The sequence below is a fragment of the Phascolarctos cinereus genome, unplaced genomic scaffold (genome assembly GCF_003287225.1).
Source record: "Phascolarctos cinereus isolate Bilbo 61053 unplaced genomic scaffold, phaCin_HiC Scaffold_2;HRSCAF=192, whole genome shotgun sequence".
NCBI lineage: Eukaryota > Metazoa > Chordata > Mammalia > Diprotodontia > Phascolarctidae > Phascolarctos > Phascolarctos cinereus.
In genome coordinates this window covers 153,660,456-153,678,331 of record NW_027555625.1, presented here as the reverse complement: position 1 = coordinate 153,678,331, position 17,876 = coordinate 153,660,456, and the positions used below count along the sequence as shown (strand labels likewise).

Sequence of the window (17,876 nt, the reverse complement as noted above, 5' to 3'; positions counted from 1 at the left end):
TTGTGGCCCATTGCCTCATTTGGCTCCCAAACACAAAACAGCTTTTCACTGTGTGGAGTCCTGCGGAAGTTCTATTTGAGTGAAATGGAGATGATGTGAGTTATACAAGGTTATGTCAGTGGATCACAAGTTCTGGCAGATCCTTCCAAGATGGAAAAAGTGGGCAGTCTAAGACTGTCATCTGAAAACCAAGCTATAGCTAATTTAGAGGAGGTCCATGATCAGAAAATTAGTTACCACAGTATTTTGTTTTGTTTTATTGACCACAGCAAACTGTAAAATTATTTATTAAGGCTTGGCAAGGTTGTGATCTATGTAGGTAGTATGTTGAAATAATAGATTTTTGGCAGTATTAAAGAAGGGTGGAGTCATGAGTTAAAGCATGTTCAACAGTCTGTGTCCTGACTTCTGTTCTAATTTACTGGCAAATAAATGGTGAAGTGCATTAGCAGGTTAGATATAGAGTTAAGACCTTAGTTCAAATCTTACCTCAGATACTTACTAACTGTGTGATTGGGCAAATCATTTCACCATTCCTCATCTAGAAAATGGGAATAATAGCATCTGCCTTGGGCTGTGAGGGTCAAATGAGATAGTTACTATTTCAGGGGTTTTTAACCTTTTTTGTAATGGACCCCTCTGGCAGTCTAGTAAAGCCTATGTATCCCTTCTTAGAATAAATAAATGAATAAAACAAAATGCATACAATTACAAGGAAAACTACTTATACTGAAATACAATTATCAAAGTATTAAAAACAAAACAAGCTCATAGACTCCAGGTTAAGAGATAGTATGTGTAAAGTATTTTGCTAGTGCTCTATAGTTACACATAGCGAGTCCAAAGAAATACTTATGTCATGATTTATGTAAACTGCATGTTTACATTTTGCTAACTTGAAAGACGTTGGATTGATAACTGTGTAATATTTTCCAAGATCAATTAGTACCTCTGTAGGACGTTACTATTTACAGAGCCCTGTGTGTTACTACCTTATGACTTAGTTAATACCTGTTTAGATTTATTATCTCATTTTTTCGAATTAGGAAATACAACCTTAGGAAAGTTTAAGTGGTTTAAGCATTATCCCATATGGGATAAACCAAAGGTCTCATAATCAAATATTTTGGGTCAATTATCAAGACATGCTTTGATGGTTACTTTATTTGAATTTGAAGATGTGAGTTTTTTCAAAATTAAGGGGTAGGACGACAGAATTTTCTCGAATGTTTAAATGGATCTATGATCTTAACAATTTGGGAGTTCTTTCTTTCCAGTAATGTAGATTGGAATTCTTCTGTATCTATCTATGCTATGTGACCCTTGTCCATATCCTCCCATAATTTTACCACAGAGAGTCCACCCAATGTGCAAGCGGCCTTCTTCCTCACATTCTTTCGACATCAGGAGAATACAAATGGGCAACATAGGCCATCCAATTTATTTCTTGCTCTTGTTATGTGATAAGTTCATTATCTTTTTTTTCAAATATATTTCTTTGATCACATCCTTAATTCCACTTCCCTAGAGCAATTCCTTATTTCCATTGTGTTACAACCTGCTCATGCCCAGGATGCATCTCTCCATCATCCTTTGAGTGAGCCTCCATTTTAGTTCTTCAGAGACTACAATGTTCCATGCAGAATTTGCTAGCCCTGAATAGAAAGTCAACAAAATGTGCAAACAAAGTGGAGATTAAAAAAAACCCTAAGACATGAGTATAAAGTATGAATAATGATAATGCAATTCTTCCTATTCATCTTTTCCTTCTCTAATCATCTCACACATTGCTGCCACATGAATCTTCCTTTCAAAGGCCATTCATCATGCTACTCCTCTGCTTGATCCACTCTTTCCTCATCTACATCCTACCCATCCCTAAAAACTCAGTTCTTCTCTGATGACTTCAGCCCATATTGATCTCCCTGATTTCTATCTCCCTTTGCATTATTGTTTATGCCACTCAGGTTAGCCCATCATCATACTATATTAGCATACAGTGCTGTCTTTTTTTCCCCAGACTGATATTATATATTTTTAAAGTTATGGATTTTTACATTTTTCTATCACCTGCATTTCCAAATATATTCCTCCTCTTTTCCCTAATATGTGAGCTATCCCTTGTAATAAAAAAGAGAATGAGCAAGAGAGACAGACAGACAGACAGAGATAGATACAGAGACAGAGACAGAGAGACAGAGGGAAAAAAACAGGGTAACCAAAATAATCAATGTCAACCTAGTCTGACAGTGTATTCCCCCCACTTCTGAAAAGAAGGAAGAAAAATACACTTTTTCATCTCTTCTAGAGCCATATGAATCTATGATCATATGAATCTATCAGTTTCCCTCGTTGTTTTATAACTATATGCCTCATCTCTTTAATTACATCATAGACTCCTTGGAGGGAAGGATTGGGTGTCCCATTTCTTTTGTACACAAATAAACTGAACACAATGATGTTCACAGAGAAGGCACTCAATAAAAGATTTTGATGGATCCTTATTTCATTCCTTTCTTTCTTTAAGTGGTCTTCAAATGTGTCTTCATTAATTGTCATTATGTGATTGGGGTAGCATAGTTAAATTAAGTTCACAACCTCAAAGGTGGGGAAAGGACCTTTCAGAAGTTTCTCCAGAGATCACTGATTGACAGAGATAACTTCATGGTGGACTGTTTGTAAGACTTAGCCTTATCTCTACATTTCTGGTTATGTAACTCCAGTTTTGAAGACTATATTATAGGGTAAGAATGCAACTATTTAGAGATAAGGTGTATAGAAGATAAGCAATATAGGCATAGATTATTGAAGCTGGAAGACCCCTTAGAGGTCATTTAATCCAGTCCTTTAATTTTACAGATGAGGGAACTGTGACCCAGATAAGTGAAGATGTAGAACTGTCTTCTCCTAGTTTCTGGCCCATGACCTTGCCTTTTAGGGTCCCCTACCTTTCTACTATGTCCATGTCCCTGTCTCTATCTATGTCTGTGTCTATTGAAGTGTTTCTTTTCTTTCCTTTAGTGATCTACATAGTGATGCAGCTAGTTCTAATAAGAACTTCTAGTGGATACACTTGAAGTTTCCCTGAATGTGAATTGACCCAATATATAGCCCTTAAATCTAGTTTTCTTATGATTGTACCCACTTTATTTTCATGTAGCCTTAATATGACCCTGGATTGCCTACTGAGTGGGATTTTATACACGTTGAGGGATTTATCACAATTTTACAGTGATTCAGTGTTGGCCGATTAGGAAGCTTAAGTGGAAATCCAATATCCTAGACTCCAAAAAAACCAATTTTGGAGTCTTTAAGATAACCACAGACACTATAATCTAAGTTACAAGGCCATTGCCAGGCCAGAAGTACCCTTGCTCTGTCTGGACATAAGCATATAAAATAGAAGGGATGGGTAAGAAATTCATAGCAGCTGTGCTTTAGGTAACAGGCACATTCCTCTGAAAGATGCTCAGCATTTACATCTTTGTTGGCTAACAGAGAAACTGCTGGGCTCAGCCCTTTCCACTTTTATTGAAAGGAAGGATTTCTAACTGGAATCATTTGCTTGGTTTTTTTTTTTTCCACCCTGTTCTTGACTTTTTCCCCTGACATTTGCTCAATTTAAAGGCACTGCTTTCTGGATATTTGGGGAGGAGAGAAACACAGCGGGGGGGGGGGAGGAGCCATGGAATGCTTAAAGCCATTTCTCCACCACAAAGTTTTATTCTCTGATTCTGTTGCTGTAATTCTAACTTCATGGCCAGATGGTCCTGCCACACATTTGGAATTTCAACGCCACCAACAAAATCTCCACATATCCCCCATTTGGAAAATGAATAGCATAGAGTAAGAAGACAGTGTGACTCCAAACTCCCACCAAAGGCCTCCTGGGGAATGTGTCCACTAGTCAGGACAATGGAAAGCGCCACAAATTAAGCATCATGTACATAATGCAAATAGTCTGGTTGACCTATTGTCTGTCATGTATGCTACAGAACATCAAGACCACCCAGGACTTGTAATACTGCAGAGAAGAGGGACCAGATTGGGACCACATTACCCAAACAGGAGTATTCCATCAATCTTCTCAAGGTTTGTTCTGTGGGACTTGGGGAGATATCTGCTTGTTTTTACTAATGTGTTAGACTCATGTTGGACTGGGGCATAATCCAATAAGGGAATTTGGTGCTCAGGAAGGACACAAATGGAAGCTCAGAACTAGTTGTAAGACATTTTCTTCTGGAAATTGTAAGAGGCATTTAATATCCTTTTAGAGTGATACATCCCCAAAGTTGGGCAGGCTTCTTCCATAAGTGTGAATCTCTGTGTATGCTTTACAAATACGGTTTCAAGAAATTCTAGACTTTGGCTTTTAAAAGTGTTATACCTATAAAAGGCAAATGGAGGGAGGAGGTGTTTCCATAGGGAAGCTCCCAGAGTAGTGGGTTTTTTTTTCCCCTTAATCTGACTCACAAAACTTTAACTGGAGAGCATCATATGATTTTGACCCCATTTTTTTTTGAGAGAGACCATTAGAGGTCATCTAGACCAACATCCTAATTATATACTTGAGACAGAGGTACCACAGAAATAGAGTGATTTTCCTAAAGTCACACAATTGATAAGTAGCAGAGCCAAAATTTGAAGCCAGATTCTATGACTTAGCTCTCCTAATGCTACTCTTTTTTTTCAGCTTTAAAAAGTGTATATTAACTATAATAAAGTCATAATAAAATTGTCATTTTGTCCCCTTGGAACTTTTTTCTTTTTAAATATTTTATTAATGTGGTTTTCTTCTGCATTTTTGTCATTACCCACTAGTTTAGACCCACTTCCTGTTGATGCCTTTCCCCTTATAACAAATAAGTAATAGTTAAACCAAAGAAAACAGTCCGTATAACTAAAGATGTATGTCTCGGTATATCTCATTCTGAACCTCTAGTCTATCGCCTTTCCTTCAAAAAATGATAAGCATATATCATCATCACTCTTCTTATAAACCTTACAGTTCATAAATGGTCCATGTGCCTAACCACTTTCAGCCTCCCCTGCTTAACCCACTCCCAGTCTTGTCTGTAGTTCTATGGCACCCAGCAGCCACTCCTTCTGAAATTATTCTTACAGAACTGTGCCAGCTTTTGTATTCCTCCTTTCTTACTTTCCATGGCTTCTATTTTCCATACATAACTTTTCCCCAACTACTACCTTAATTCATTGGCAAGTTCTCCGTGTATCCACATTGTTTTCTTCAGCAAATCCTTTTTCTTCTCAATGGAATCATTTCACTTTTATAGAATCTCATTTGTTAAGATTTCTCATTTCTCCTGGACTGACTTTTCCTATAGCAGCATAATCCATGGAATTTTACCTATTCTTAATCTAAATCATCAGAAATGTGCTTTCCCCCTAAAGTGTATATCAGACTGTGGGGTATTTTTCTTTTCTTCATCACAACCTTTAGCAATTAGTTGTCACCTCTACATTTCCTGCCATTTCCACTGCACCAGCCCATTCCTCATGGTTGATGAAAATCAGATCCAGAGTAGAATTTCCACCTTTTGAAGCATAAATAAAACAACAACAACAGCAACAAACACCATTAAAGCAACCCAAGAATTAATTAGGTGTTCTGATTTTTTAAAGAGAAAGACCTCTAGCAGATATGAAACCTCCTACATCACTATTATATAATAATTCTATGACAGTCTTAAAAACTGTTTCTTAGACTCCTTGTCGATATCTATTTTCTTTTTCTTTCCAGACTTTCTATAATATACTCTAATGACAAAACCGCATCTTTTTTTTTCTTTCATTGATCTTCAACCAAATATTCATCACTATTCTTCTCTTCTCTGGTTTGTGGATTTAGTCAGATGAGTTTATTTTCGTCAAGTACAATGCCACCCCACTCCCTTTTGCCCACTCTATTTATTTTGTACAAGATATGCACGTCAAGATCCATATTGCAGGCACAGGTATCACCTGACAAAGCCTCGGTGGTGCCTGTGAAGTGATATTTTGCTCTGTGTGTTAGAACCTCTGGTTTATCTTGCTTGTTGCCTAAACTTTGGGCATTTGAGTGTGAATGTTTTGAGGTACGAGTTTTTTCTCTGGATGTCATCTCATAAATTTGTAGCTCTTTCAGCTGCTATTATTTGTGCTTAGCTGTAGCTACTCTATGGTGTCTAGCTGGGTTGATATTAGGTTTCTCCTCCCTTTATCCATTTTAAGATTAAATCCCTTTTGACTGGATTTGTAAGATACCCAGCAAACACATTTTTGCCATCCTTTGTTAGATACACTCTATCTCTGGCAAGGAGTCTAACGTAACTGTACTTTGTGTTATGATTAGAGATACAAATTTTGTTCTTAGGTACCATATTCTTAGACAGCCGTTTATTTCCCACGTTTTTTTTTTCCTTTTGGATTCCTTGTTTTCAATGAGCATCAGTGATGAAAGCCCTTTGGTTTCTTGCCTAAGACTTTGTATTCTTCGACAAGGCCAGTCAACAGACATTTGATAAGTGCCTACTATGTGGCAGGCACCATGCTAAAAATTGAATATCCAAAGAAAGGCAAAATACAGTACCTGTTTTCAAGAAGCTCATTATCAAATGGAGTAAACACATAAACAGCTATGTACAAACAAGACCTTATCATACAGCTTGTGCCAAATGAATCTCAGAAGTAGGTAGTAGCAATTGTTTTTAATAAGTTTGGGGAAAACCTCTGCTATGTCTTGAATTCCTGTCCTGTGGAGATAATATATTTCTCCATTTTTATCAATCAACAAATAGCTTTCTCAGTTCCCCTGAGCAGAGAGCTACCAATATTTACTACTCTTTCCTTTCTCCTCTGACCCATATTAAATAATCTCTCACTCAAATGAGACAAAAATGCTGTAGCTACCTTATTCCATGGAAGACAAGCATCTATTTTCCTATATGAACATTCAATTCTGTCTTCTTTTGAAAAACCCTCAGATTTGTATTTTAGCTCCAAATATGCCACAATCCTTTTTCTTTCCTTCATTCTTTGCATACCATTCTTCTACTCTCCAACCTACAGACACAATTTTAATTCAATTCAATAAACATTTATTAAGCACCTACTATATGCCAAACACTGTGCTAATTCTCCCTCTGCCACTTTAGAGGTTTTAAAACAAAAAAAAATTTCTACTTGTTTTCTTCTATATTGATGTCCCATTTCCATTTTCTAATAGGATATTTTTTTCTTTTTTTTCCTTTTTTTTTTTGCTTTTTGGGGAGGCAGTCAGGGTTAAGTGACTTGCCCAAGGTCACACAGCTGGTAAGTGTTGAGTGTCTGAAGTTGGATTTGAACTCAGGTCCTCCTGATTCCAAGGCCAGAGTTCTATCCACTGTGCCACCTAGCTGCCCCCTCTGATAGGATATTTCCCTGTTCCTTGAGTGCGTCTAAGTGTTTCTTAAGTCCCTTCCTTTTTTCTTCTAGTAGAAAAGCTAGGTTGAACTTTGAAAATATACAGGTCACTTGTTGGCTGAAATACAAATACCACATACACATGTCAGTCACTGAAATTTTGTTTTCATATTCTTCACGCTGAATAAGGTCATCAGACTTACTTATCCAATTGCTTGTATATATTGACAATTCACTTCCTAACTATCTCCTTAAGAACTTTGCTTCCATTTTATCATGTCTAATAAGCTGAGAGTCACATATAACTCCTTGCTATTTTCTTCAACAACTTGATAGCCATATCCATTTCCTTTATCTTTACTCACTATTTCCTACTTTTTTCCCAATTTGCTTCAATTGCTAATTGCCTTTTCTCCCTGGTCTTCCCAACCGCCCACTCCTTCTCATTGAGTTCTCCTCGGGTGCTTTCTCCTCAATCTCTTACTTCAATCAGATGGAGACTTTCACTTCCTTCTGCTTCTTCTCAAGTTCTCCCAAATATCTCTTTGCCAAATTCAATCTTTGTTCTTTTCCACAAGTTCAAGGTCCTCCAACTTCCTTACAATTGCTTTCTCCTTACTTTTCTCAAGGGTTCTTTCTTCTCTTGCTCATTCCAACATGGAGCCTGTAGACTCTCCTCAAACAAGTAAATGTATGTCTGTATACATTTATATGTATATACACACACACACACACATATATATATATATATATATACACACTTATGTATATACACTTACATATAAGTATATATGCTTGTAAGATACCCAGCAAACACATTCTGGCAAGGAGTCTAACATAACTATACTTTGTGTTGTGATTAGAGATCCAAATTTTGCTCTCAGATACCATATTCTTAGACAGCTCTTTATCTCTATTTTTTTTCCTTTTGGATTCCTTGTTTTCAATGAGCAGCAGTGATGAAAGCCCTTTGGTTTCTTGCCTAAGTCTTTGTATTCTTTGACAAGGCTTACTAGGTTCCTATAGGTATGTGTGTGTGTGTGTGTATGTGTGTGTGTGTGTGTGTGTGTGTGTGTGTGTGTGTGTGTGTGTATAAATGTACATCTATAAATCAAATGAAGCTCTATGATATATGATTGTAATGATAACTTTGTTCAGTGACGTACTGAGAACTGATAATAGGCAAGGTATAAAACGGAGATACGCTCACATCAGGTATTTTCTAGCGTAATAGAAAATGTTTCTTTTCAGAATTTCCTTTTGATGGAAAGATTCTCTGGGAAAAGATCATGAGAAATCAGGAAACCTGGGTAGTCTTATAGACTACCTCTCTGGTTCTCTGTTTTTATTTTTGTTCTACCAACAGATAAAATGAAGAATCTCTAAATAGTCTCTAAGGCTCATTCCAGTTTTAAAATTCAGTAATTCTGCAATTTGGTATAGTGAAAAGACCATTGGACCCCAAGTTCAAAGCCTGCATCTGATGTTTTCTCTTGGGCAATTCACTTAGCTTCCCTGGGCCTCAGTTTCCTCAACTGTAAATGAAGGAGTAGGATTGGATGACTTCTGATGTTCCTTATTCTCTGTAGTATACAATTTGTCACCCTTAGTAACATTGACCTGAGAGAGTGCTATAACAATTTTACTGTAATGAGGAATATATTTTCAATGCCCTGGCAACAAGAAAGAATGTTAATCTTGGGATGGTGACAGAGAGCCTGTTGTACAGTCCCTGGGAAATCAATCACTGCTCTCTTCGCCCTTTGAACTGAAGACATTCCTGTAAGGAAATGGTAGGTCTCGGAGGCAAGCATTCCTTCTAGGTCTAGCAATTTGTCACATGATAGAATTCCCCAATTCCCCCAGTCCCTCTATCCTGGCCTCCCCTGGAAATTGAAATGAATCAATCTGTTTCAAGAGGGAGGCTAATGGTAAGGCAGGAAACCAGGCAAGAACAAACCAGTCACACCCAGATCAGAAACAATTGTTCAGAAGCTGAGAGGATTTATAAAATGGGCACATAAATAAAGGTAGGGATAGAGTACTTTTCGGTAAGAGAACTCTTCCTCTTCCTTCCTGACTCCTGGAACAATTCAACCCATTATACTCCTCTCTCCCTCCCCCATCTCTATCCCCAGTGAATATACAATAGTCGAGACAGGCAAGCAAAAGAAAAGAGACCATCATTTGAAATTCTGCAAACTGTGTGGACCATTTTTGAGGCATGTCCACTCTGCTGACACTGAGTGGCACACTGATATGGGAACTGGAGACTACCTAGCGCAACCACTTCCCCAACTCTAACTTGCCTTGGGGTTTCTGGACACTTTACTCATATCATTGTACCCCAATTCCCCGGATTTAACCCCCAATAACCACTTCTTACTTTCCTTTGCTGGAATATCATCCATCTCTTATTTTCTTTAGCGCAGATAATCGCCAGAACTATCTTCTGAGCCTTCTTCCTTTCTCTTTCTATATTTTCTCCCTAGCGGTCTCATCTGCTTCTATGAGTTAAAATATTATCTCTATGTAAAGGTCTCTATTTTTTTCACACAGTTCTAATGTCTCCCCTAATAGCTAGTTCCCCATTATCAAACTGCTTTCTAGGAGGCATCCTGGGTATCCCATATCAGTATGTCCAAAAATGGTGCTCATCACCTTCTCCTTAAAGCTGCTCCTCCTCCAATTCCTGTATTTCTTTTGAGGACAGAATTATCTTGTCTAGTCATCTAGGTCTATAACCTTGGCATTATTTTTGATTCTTCCTTTTCTCTTCCCCATCACCCCAGTTTCAATCATTTATCAAATGTCAAGTCTATTCCCACAATGGCACTCACATCCATTCCCTTCTCTTCTCTTACACAACTACCACCTTAAGCTCTCATTACCTCTAACCTATATTATTGAGATAACCTACTACTTCGTCTCCCTGCATTCAGCATCTGCTCCCTTCATTCTTTTTGTTATTCAGCCAGCAAAGTAATTCATTAGATTCTAAGTTTCCAAGTCTGAAGATTAGTTGAGACAAACCAGGTGGACCATCTTGTTGGAAGGTCCAGTTACAAGAGAAAGGAAAGAAGAATGGGTGGCCAATTCCAATTCTCCTTCATCAGCTACCAGGAGACTGAGGTTTTCTGTAGTATTTAAAACGGTGGATGGTTTCAACAAATAGAAAATTTTATGTTATTGCAATCCTCTTAGCCTTTAAAATTCTTTCTTTGACACATTAACCTTGGTATCAATGTGGTATAATAATAGCATTTGTATGTAATTAGACTTGGCATAGTCAGCTAATTTGATTTTGGATGATGGATAGTAAATTTAGGTGCTTTTCAACCAGTCCTATCCTTTTGCTTAAAGGAGTAGGTGACACTCTACCCAGGAGTAATTTGAACAGCCATTTTCATTAATGATGCCTGAGATAGCCACATTTGCTATTTCAATAGCACATCCCTAAGTGGTCTTATAGGATTAGGCTGTGCTACTAGGGTTCCTATAAAATAACTCAGTCATCAGGGAATGGGTTTTATAGAGGTCTTTACTCCTTCACTTATAATGGACCAAGACAGTCATTGTCCTGGCACTTATTGTGATATGAACTGGAGGAAGGGGCTATGCAGGCAGTAACATATTCCCCACCTTTTGGCTCTTCTACTATGGCTATATGCCTCCAATTCCACTTCTTGACCACCTCATGACTATGACAGAATAGGCCATCTTCTTCACCAAGAATTTCTCGGCTAGTGGAATCGCCACTACTATTTCCGAAAAAATAGAACCTCCATCAAGAGAGTCAAAATACTACTGTATTTGCATCATTCAAGTAAAGAAAATGGCTACTGATAAGCATTACAAAGGCATAATGGATTATATGGTTCATATTCAAAGAAATAAGGGGTACTTTCCTTCTGATGGGGTAACCTAGAAAATGCCATCAGATACTTCCCCACATAGGCCCTTAAGTTTGCCTTTAAGGATAAATGTAAGCAGGTATTTGTGGGAAGGAGTAGATAAACACCCAGTTCTGGAAATATTCTTCTGGTGATCTTGTCTTTTCTGATGTACATGGAGCCACTTCTTTCTGCTGTGACTACCCCATGGATGTTGTGTGAACCTGCTTGGTGGCTAATGTTGGGAAAGTCTTGTACTGAGAAAGGATTCCAAATCCTGGGAGACCTTCTTGTGAAGATCATCAAGTGATGAAGTTAGTATCCACAGAGTATTATTGTCAATGGAGTATCCTTCCTCAGAATATATGATACAGCAAAAGATAATGTTTCCAGATTCTTTGGGATAAGTTAATTGATTGCACAATCAGTGACTGCTGTAGCTGATGTAGTTTCCTGTCCCTCTGATACAGTAAGTCAGCGAATGATGCAGGCTGAGCATAGGGGAATTGATATCGTGTTTAACAAGAATCCTTCTGGCGAGGCTTGGCCATATACATGTACACCAAGAAAATTGCTGGAGGAAGATTGCTAAAGGCAAAGGCGTCACAGCACTCTTGTAGTGTGGCTAGTACAAAGTTCTTAGAGGCATGGATGGAATTTTTAAGCCCATCCTGTATGATGAAATGAAGAAAGTAATCTCAGGGCATCTTGATTAAAAATGAAAGCAGGGAATATAGATTACAAAGAATACTTAAACATACTTGGCATTTTGGATCAATGACCTTCAAGAAATCCCTAGTGTCTTTTTTTCCAGGCCATATCATAATGGCAGACAAAAAGAAAAGCAATTGGGGGGAAAAAAAGGACTTATTTATTTCAAGCTGCTATTCAGTTGGTTAAATTGATGATACAGTATATTAATTCATTTGGTTTGAGGAGATAAAGAGGCAGATCAACTTGGACCATCTAATTTAAATCGCAATGTATAGGACCAAAAATGTATGTTTTAAGTGCTTTCACTTAAAGACTACACAGAATAGTTTGCACAGCTGGGTGTTTGGCAATTATGATCCGTGTTAGACATTCTGCTATAAAATATACAGAACTCCCCCAAAAGAAGAAATGCTTTTTTTTATTTAAAAGCAAGGATTTCTTTTCCTGGGCCTCTGAGCTATCAAGTCTGCTTATTCAAAATGCAGTATTTTGAGCTCTGATTATTCTTGGATGATAATAAGTCTGCCTGTTTCTTCCCCATCTACCCTTTGCCTTTGCAGTTGGACTTGGTGATACACATTCAGATCTGCGTGGACTCAGCTGTTTTTCAACTTGTTCAGGTCTTATAAAACTTCTTGAATCAGTAACTTGTTTGTGGCAATCACTCTCCTAGGGATTTGGAGAGTCAGGTAGACAGACAATCAGTTCAAATGAATTTATTAAATGCTTATTATGTACTAAGAACTGAGTTAAGGCCCAGCCTCAAAACCACATGTGGCCCTCTAGGGCCTCAAGTGTGGCCCTTTGACTGAATCCAAACTTCACAGAATAAAACTTTTTAGTAAAAAGGATTTGTTCTGTAAAACTTGGACCCAGTCAGAAGGCCGCACTCAAAGACCTAGGAGACCATGTACGGCCTCCAGGCTGCAGGTTCCCCACCCCTGGTAGACCTGCAATGAAAGGTAAAACAAAACAAAATGGTCCCCACCCACAAGAATCATACATTCTAGTGGGGAAGACAACAAGTAAATAAATAGGTACATATAAGTGATAACACAGAGTAGCTGAAGGTAATTACAAAGGGAAGGCAGCTGGGGGAACTGGAAAGACATCTGCAAAAAGCAGGCTCAGGTCTTCCATCTTCATACAGAACAGCTGAATACCCAGTTGAGACCTATAAAAGTTGGCTGGTTCAACAGACTCTAGCCAGGTGCTAAACATCATACAGGATGGGCTTAAAAATTCCATCCATGCCTCTAAGAACTTTGTACTAGCCACACTACAAGAGTGCTGTGACGCCTTTGCCTTTAGCAATCTTCCTCCAGGATTCTTGTTAAACACAATATCAATTCTGCTGTGCTCAGCCTGCATCATCATTCGCTGACTTACTGTATCAGAGGGACAGGAAACTACATCAGCTACAGCAGTCACTGATTGTGCAATCAATTAACTTATCCCAAAGAATCTGGAAACATTATCTTTTGCTGTATCATAGATTCTGAGGAAGGATACTCCATTGATAATAATACTCTGTGGATACTAACTTCATCACTTGATGATCTTCACAAGAAGGTCTCCCAGGATTTGGAATTCTTTCTCAGTACAAGACTTTCCCAACATTAGCCACCAAGCAGGTTCACACAACATCCATGGGGTCGTCACAACAGAAAGAAGTGGCTCCACGTACATCAGAAAAGACAAGATCACCAGGAAGATGTGAAGGTGTCTGCATTCTATAGCTCTTTTTTTTATATAATGTGCTTCTGTCTTCTCCAGGGCCTCCTTGAAGAACTGACCACGAGGAAAGGATTGAGTAGGACACATGTAAAGCTCCAGGGGCAGTTACATGGGTCATTTTCTCCTCTGACCTTTGAACCATTACCTAGAGAGGGCAAACTAAGCTGAAGTGTTTGTGTGTCCATGATGGAGCTTTGCCATCTGGCTGACATCTGCATGTGTAATCCTCAGGCTTCACCGCAGTGTGTCCTCCATGGACCTTCCTAGCTGAGTTCTTGGCCAAACCTGCTATAATAATGATAGCACCATACTTCAATACTTCAAGCTTTTAAAACTCTATTATTTTTCCAATGTGGGAACCCCTACCTGATAAGGATTGCAACCCCCTCCCATGCCTTCATAGATAGTTTTTCATGATTTACAGTGGGCAGCATTTTCTCATGGCGAAGCCAGACTTCTAGTGATGAGTCTCCCCTAACGCAGGAAGTCTAGCTGGTCCACAGATGGCAGATGTCACTGGGCTACCTTGGTAAGATTGCCAAATCTTGTTTTCTGCTCAAGACTCAGTGTCACCTCCATGCTGTGAAAAGCTATCAGAGTAGATCTTTAATAGAGGTGAAAGGATAAAATGAAACACATATTGAGTACTTATTATGGGCTAGCATAGTGTTAAAATTATCAAATGATCCCTTCCTTCAAGGAACTGTCTTATTTTTCACACATAAAACCAGTTGTTATGTCTTTCCCTTTCTACTTCCACAGCATCTCTCACATCCATCCTCCTCTTATTACTCACGCATCCAACACCCTAATTCAGACACTTATCATGCCTCACCTGGACTATTGTAATAATCTTAGAACTGATCTGCCTACCTCAAGTCTCTTCCCACTTCAATCTAACCTCCACACAGCTGCCAAAGTGATTCTCACTAATCACATATCTAACCATGCCAGTCCTTGGCTTAATAAAATCCAGTTGTTCCCTATTAGTTCTAGGAGAAGACATAAACTCCGGGGTTAGATTTGTAAAGCCCTTCACAATGAGACCCCAACCTACTCTGTTGGCCTCTTTGTACATTATTCTACTTTCCTAACTCTATGGTCTACCCAAAATGGACTTCTTCACACATGGCACTCCATCTCCCATATACATGCCTTTGCACTTGATCATCCATTCCATGCATGAGAATTCTCTTCCTCCTCACTTCTACTTTGTAGAATTTATTACTTCCTCCATGAACCAAATCAAGCACTGTCTTCCATATGAAGCATTTTTGACTCTCTTCCCCAAAATGCTATTACCCTTCTCCCAATAAACTCTCTTGTATTTATTCTGTATGAACATATACTCACAAAACAATACATGTTATCTCCTCTGATACAATATGCAGTCCATTTTTCCCTTATATACCCACCTAGTGCAGTGCCTAGCATATGGTGCTTTAAAGTACTTGTTGACTGGTTAAACTAGGTTATAACCTGGTTGAGGAGGAGAAAAAGGAGGATCAGAGGGGAAATAACCAAAAACATATGTTCAATTGTCTGGTACAAACTAGAAGCACAAAAAAAGGATTCAGAATAAGGATAGGTCAGTGTGGGATACAGTAATAAAGCCCTAACAAAGATGGGGGAGGGGAGGTCTTAAGCTAAGTCCTGAAGAATATGAGGATTTTCTTAGACAGTGAGAAGGACCCTGGGGGTGGAGTGGATGGGGGGTGGGGAAGTGGGAAAAAAAGACACTCTAGCTGATGGGATTCTGACAGAATTCAAGAATTGGGCTTTGTATTTTTCTATTACCCAAATGTATTTGACTGTGGTTTCAACTTTTCTTGTCTAATAACATCATTCCTTCAGGATATTGTTATTGTTAGAAACCTTTAAAACATGTATCCCTGATGCAGTAGAAACAATGGAAAGGAGGGGAGGGGAGGGGAGGGGAGGGGAGAGGAGATGAATTTTAGAGCCAGGTGTCAACCAGGCGATTTGAAGAGGAAAATAATTCTTTTCGACAGTAAACAACCTTTGGATTGGGGGTAGGAAGGAAAGGGAAAGAGGCAGATTGTTTGTGATATCCATTATATGTTCATGGAAAAGATCGAAAACTAAATATCCAAGCAAGCGTATGAGTTCTTACATTATGAGTTTCCAAGCCATCTTGGAAAATGAGGATAGAAGTGTAGGTTAGCTAGAGAAATAGAATAACCAAACAAACTGAATAAATTGACTAAATCATCACATTTATGGGATCCTATAGCCAGTGTTTTATAAAGTACGTGTTGTAACATAAAGTCCGTATAAAAAATGTTCGTTCCTACCAGACAGCAACCAATGCCTTTCCTGATGGTTAAATCCTACACCAAAAATCTCATTATGACACAGTAGGTATCTTTGGCTCCCAACTGCTGTGCCAGTAGAGTGCAAGCTCTAGAACTTAGTGCTCTGCCTGGCATGAGTACATGAATAACAAATGCTTATTCATTGATTGAAGTAAGAGACACTTTATTATAGAAACTTAAAACTGGAAGGTATCTTTAAAGGGCGTCCAGGCTAAGACTCAGATCAGTGCAGGAATTCCTTCTATAATATCCCTGCAATCATCCATTCAACCTTTGCTTGAACATCTCAGAAAGCAGTGGGTCACCCTCATTGGAAAGTTTTTAAGCAAAAGGTCACTTGTTAGGCCTCTTGTAGAGGGACTAGATCACCTCTGAGACTTCTTCCAATTCTGAAGTTCTAGAATTATGTGATTCTGGGGAATTTGAAACCTCATTAGGCATCCTATTCAATTTTAGATAGTTTTAATTATAAGAAAATTCTTCCTTATATTGTCATTATTAAGTCTACCATATACTTTCCTTAGCCGTGTACATTGTCATTTATAGTGGGTAAGCCATAAACTCCTTGAGGACAGATACAATGTCATTTTTCATCTTTGTATCCTCATTAACAGCCCATTGCCTTACAAATGGTATTTGCCAGGGGGCAGCTAGGTGGCGCAGTGGATAGAACGCAGGCCCTGAAGTCAGGAGGACCTGAGTTCAAATCTGGCCTCAGACCAAACACTTGACACTTAATAGCTGTGTGACTCGGGCAAGTCACTTAACCCCAATTGCCTAAAAAAAAAGATTTAAAAAAATTTTTTTAAATGGTATTTGCCTAATACATGGTAACTGAATTTAACTGAAAATCATCTTCCCTGTCCATTCACCCATTAGGCACTAATCATAGATCTTTTATCAAAAAGATACCTCGAGATAATCTTATTATAAAATCTGATTTATTTTACCTGTAATGAAACTGAGGCATAGGCCATAAAGTGACTTGGCCAGTCATGACAAGTTCATTGAAGAGATTAAGTAAGAACCTTTATCTCTTTATTTCCAGACTAGTATTTTTTTTAATTTTAATTCTATTCTCTATTAAAATAAATCTAATTCTAATTTCATGTGATAGTCCTTTGATTATTTAAATTCAGTTACGATAAACTATTCCCAAGTTTCTTCCATGCTAAACATCACCAGTTCCTTAATTGAAGTGGTGTCTCCAAATACAAATGGCCTCTCACTGTCTTTATAAACATGTTTAACAGTACATACACACTGGTATACATAGACTTGGAAATTGTACAAGGGTCTTTAGTTGCATCCAGTCAGTTTCTCATTCATAGAACAATCGCATGCTCCACCATTTCTATATCTGCTGCATGCAAAGGGAGTGAAAACTGATATTAATGTTAGCCTAAGTGAAACATTATTGCAAAACCAAATTTTCTAATAAAAGGAAATCAGAGACTCTATTATAAAGTCAAAATGTGCCTTTTGGATTTTTCATTATTTTTGCATTATCTGTGCCTCTCTTGCCCATTCAGTGCAACAAAGAGCTAGTTGTCTTTTAACAACTTGAGTCATTTTCTGTAGGCACAAAGAGAAGAATGGAGATTTATTCTGAGGCTAGCATACAATTATGTGTTGAGATGATGACGATGATGATGATGATGATGAGAGAGAGAGAGAGAGAGAGAGAGAGAGAGAGAGAGAGAGAGAGAGAGAGAGAGAGAGAGAGGTGTGACTGAGTGAGTGCAAACATATATCTGACTGACCTCAGACCACTTAGGCCAACTTGCAATCTGCC

At 38.3% G+C, this 17,876-nt stretch overlaps 1 long non-coding RNA gene across 1 annotated transcript in view; it reads left to right on the top strand.

The window, feature by feature from the left end:
• LOC144455600 (uncharacterized) overlaps positions 1-17,876 on the top strand; it is a 77,195-nt gene that overhangs the window by 43,150 nt on the left and 16,169 nt on the right. The window contains exon 2 of the long non-coding RNA XR_013484321.1: positions 3,996-4,092. This is a non-coding gene — a long non-coding RNA (uncharacterized LOC144455600). The remainder of the gene's footprint in view (positions 1-3,995; positions 4,093-17,876) is intronic.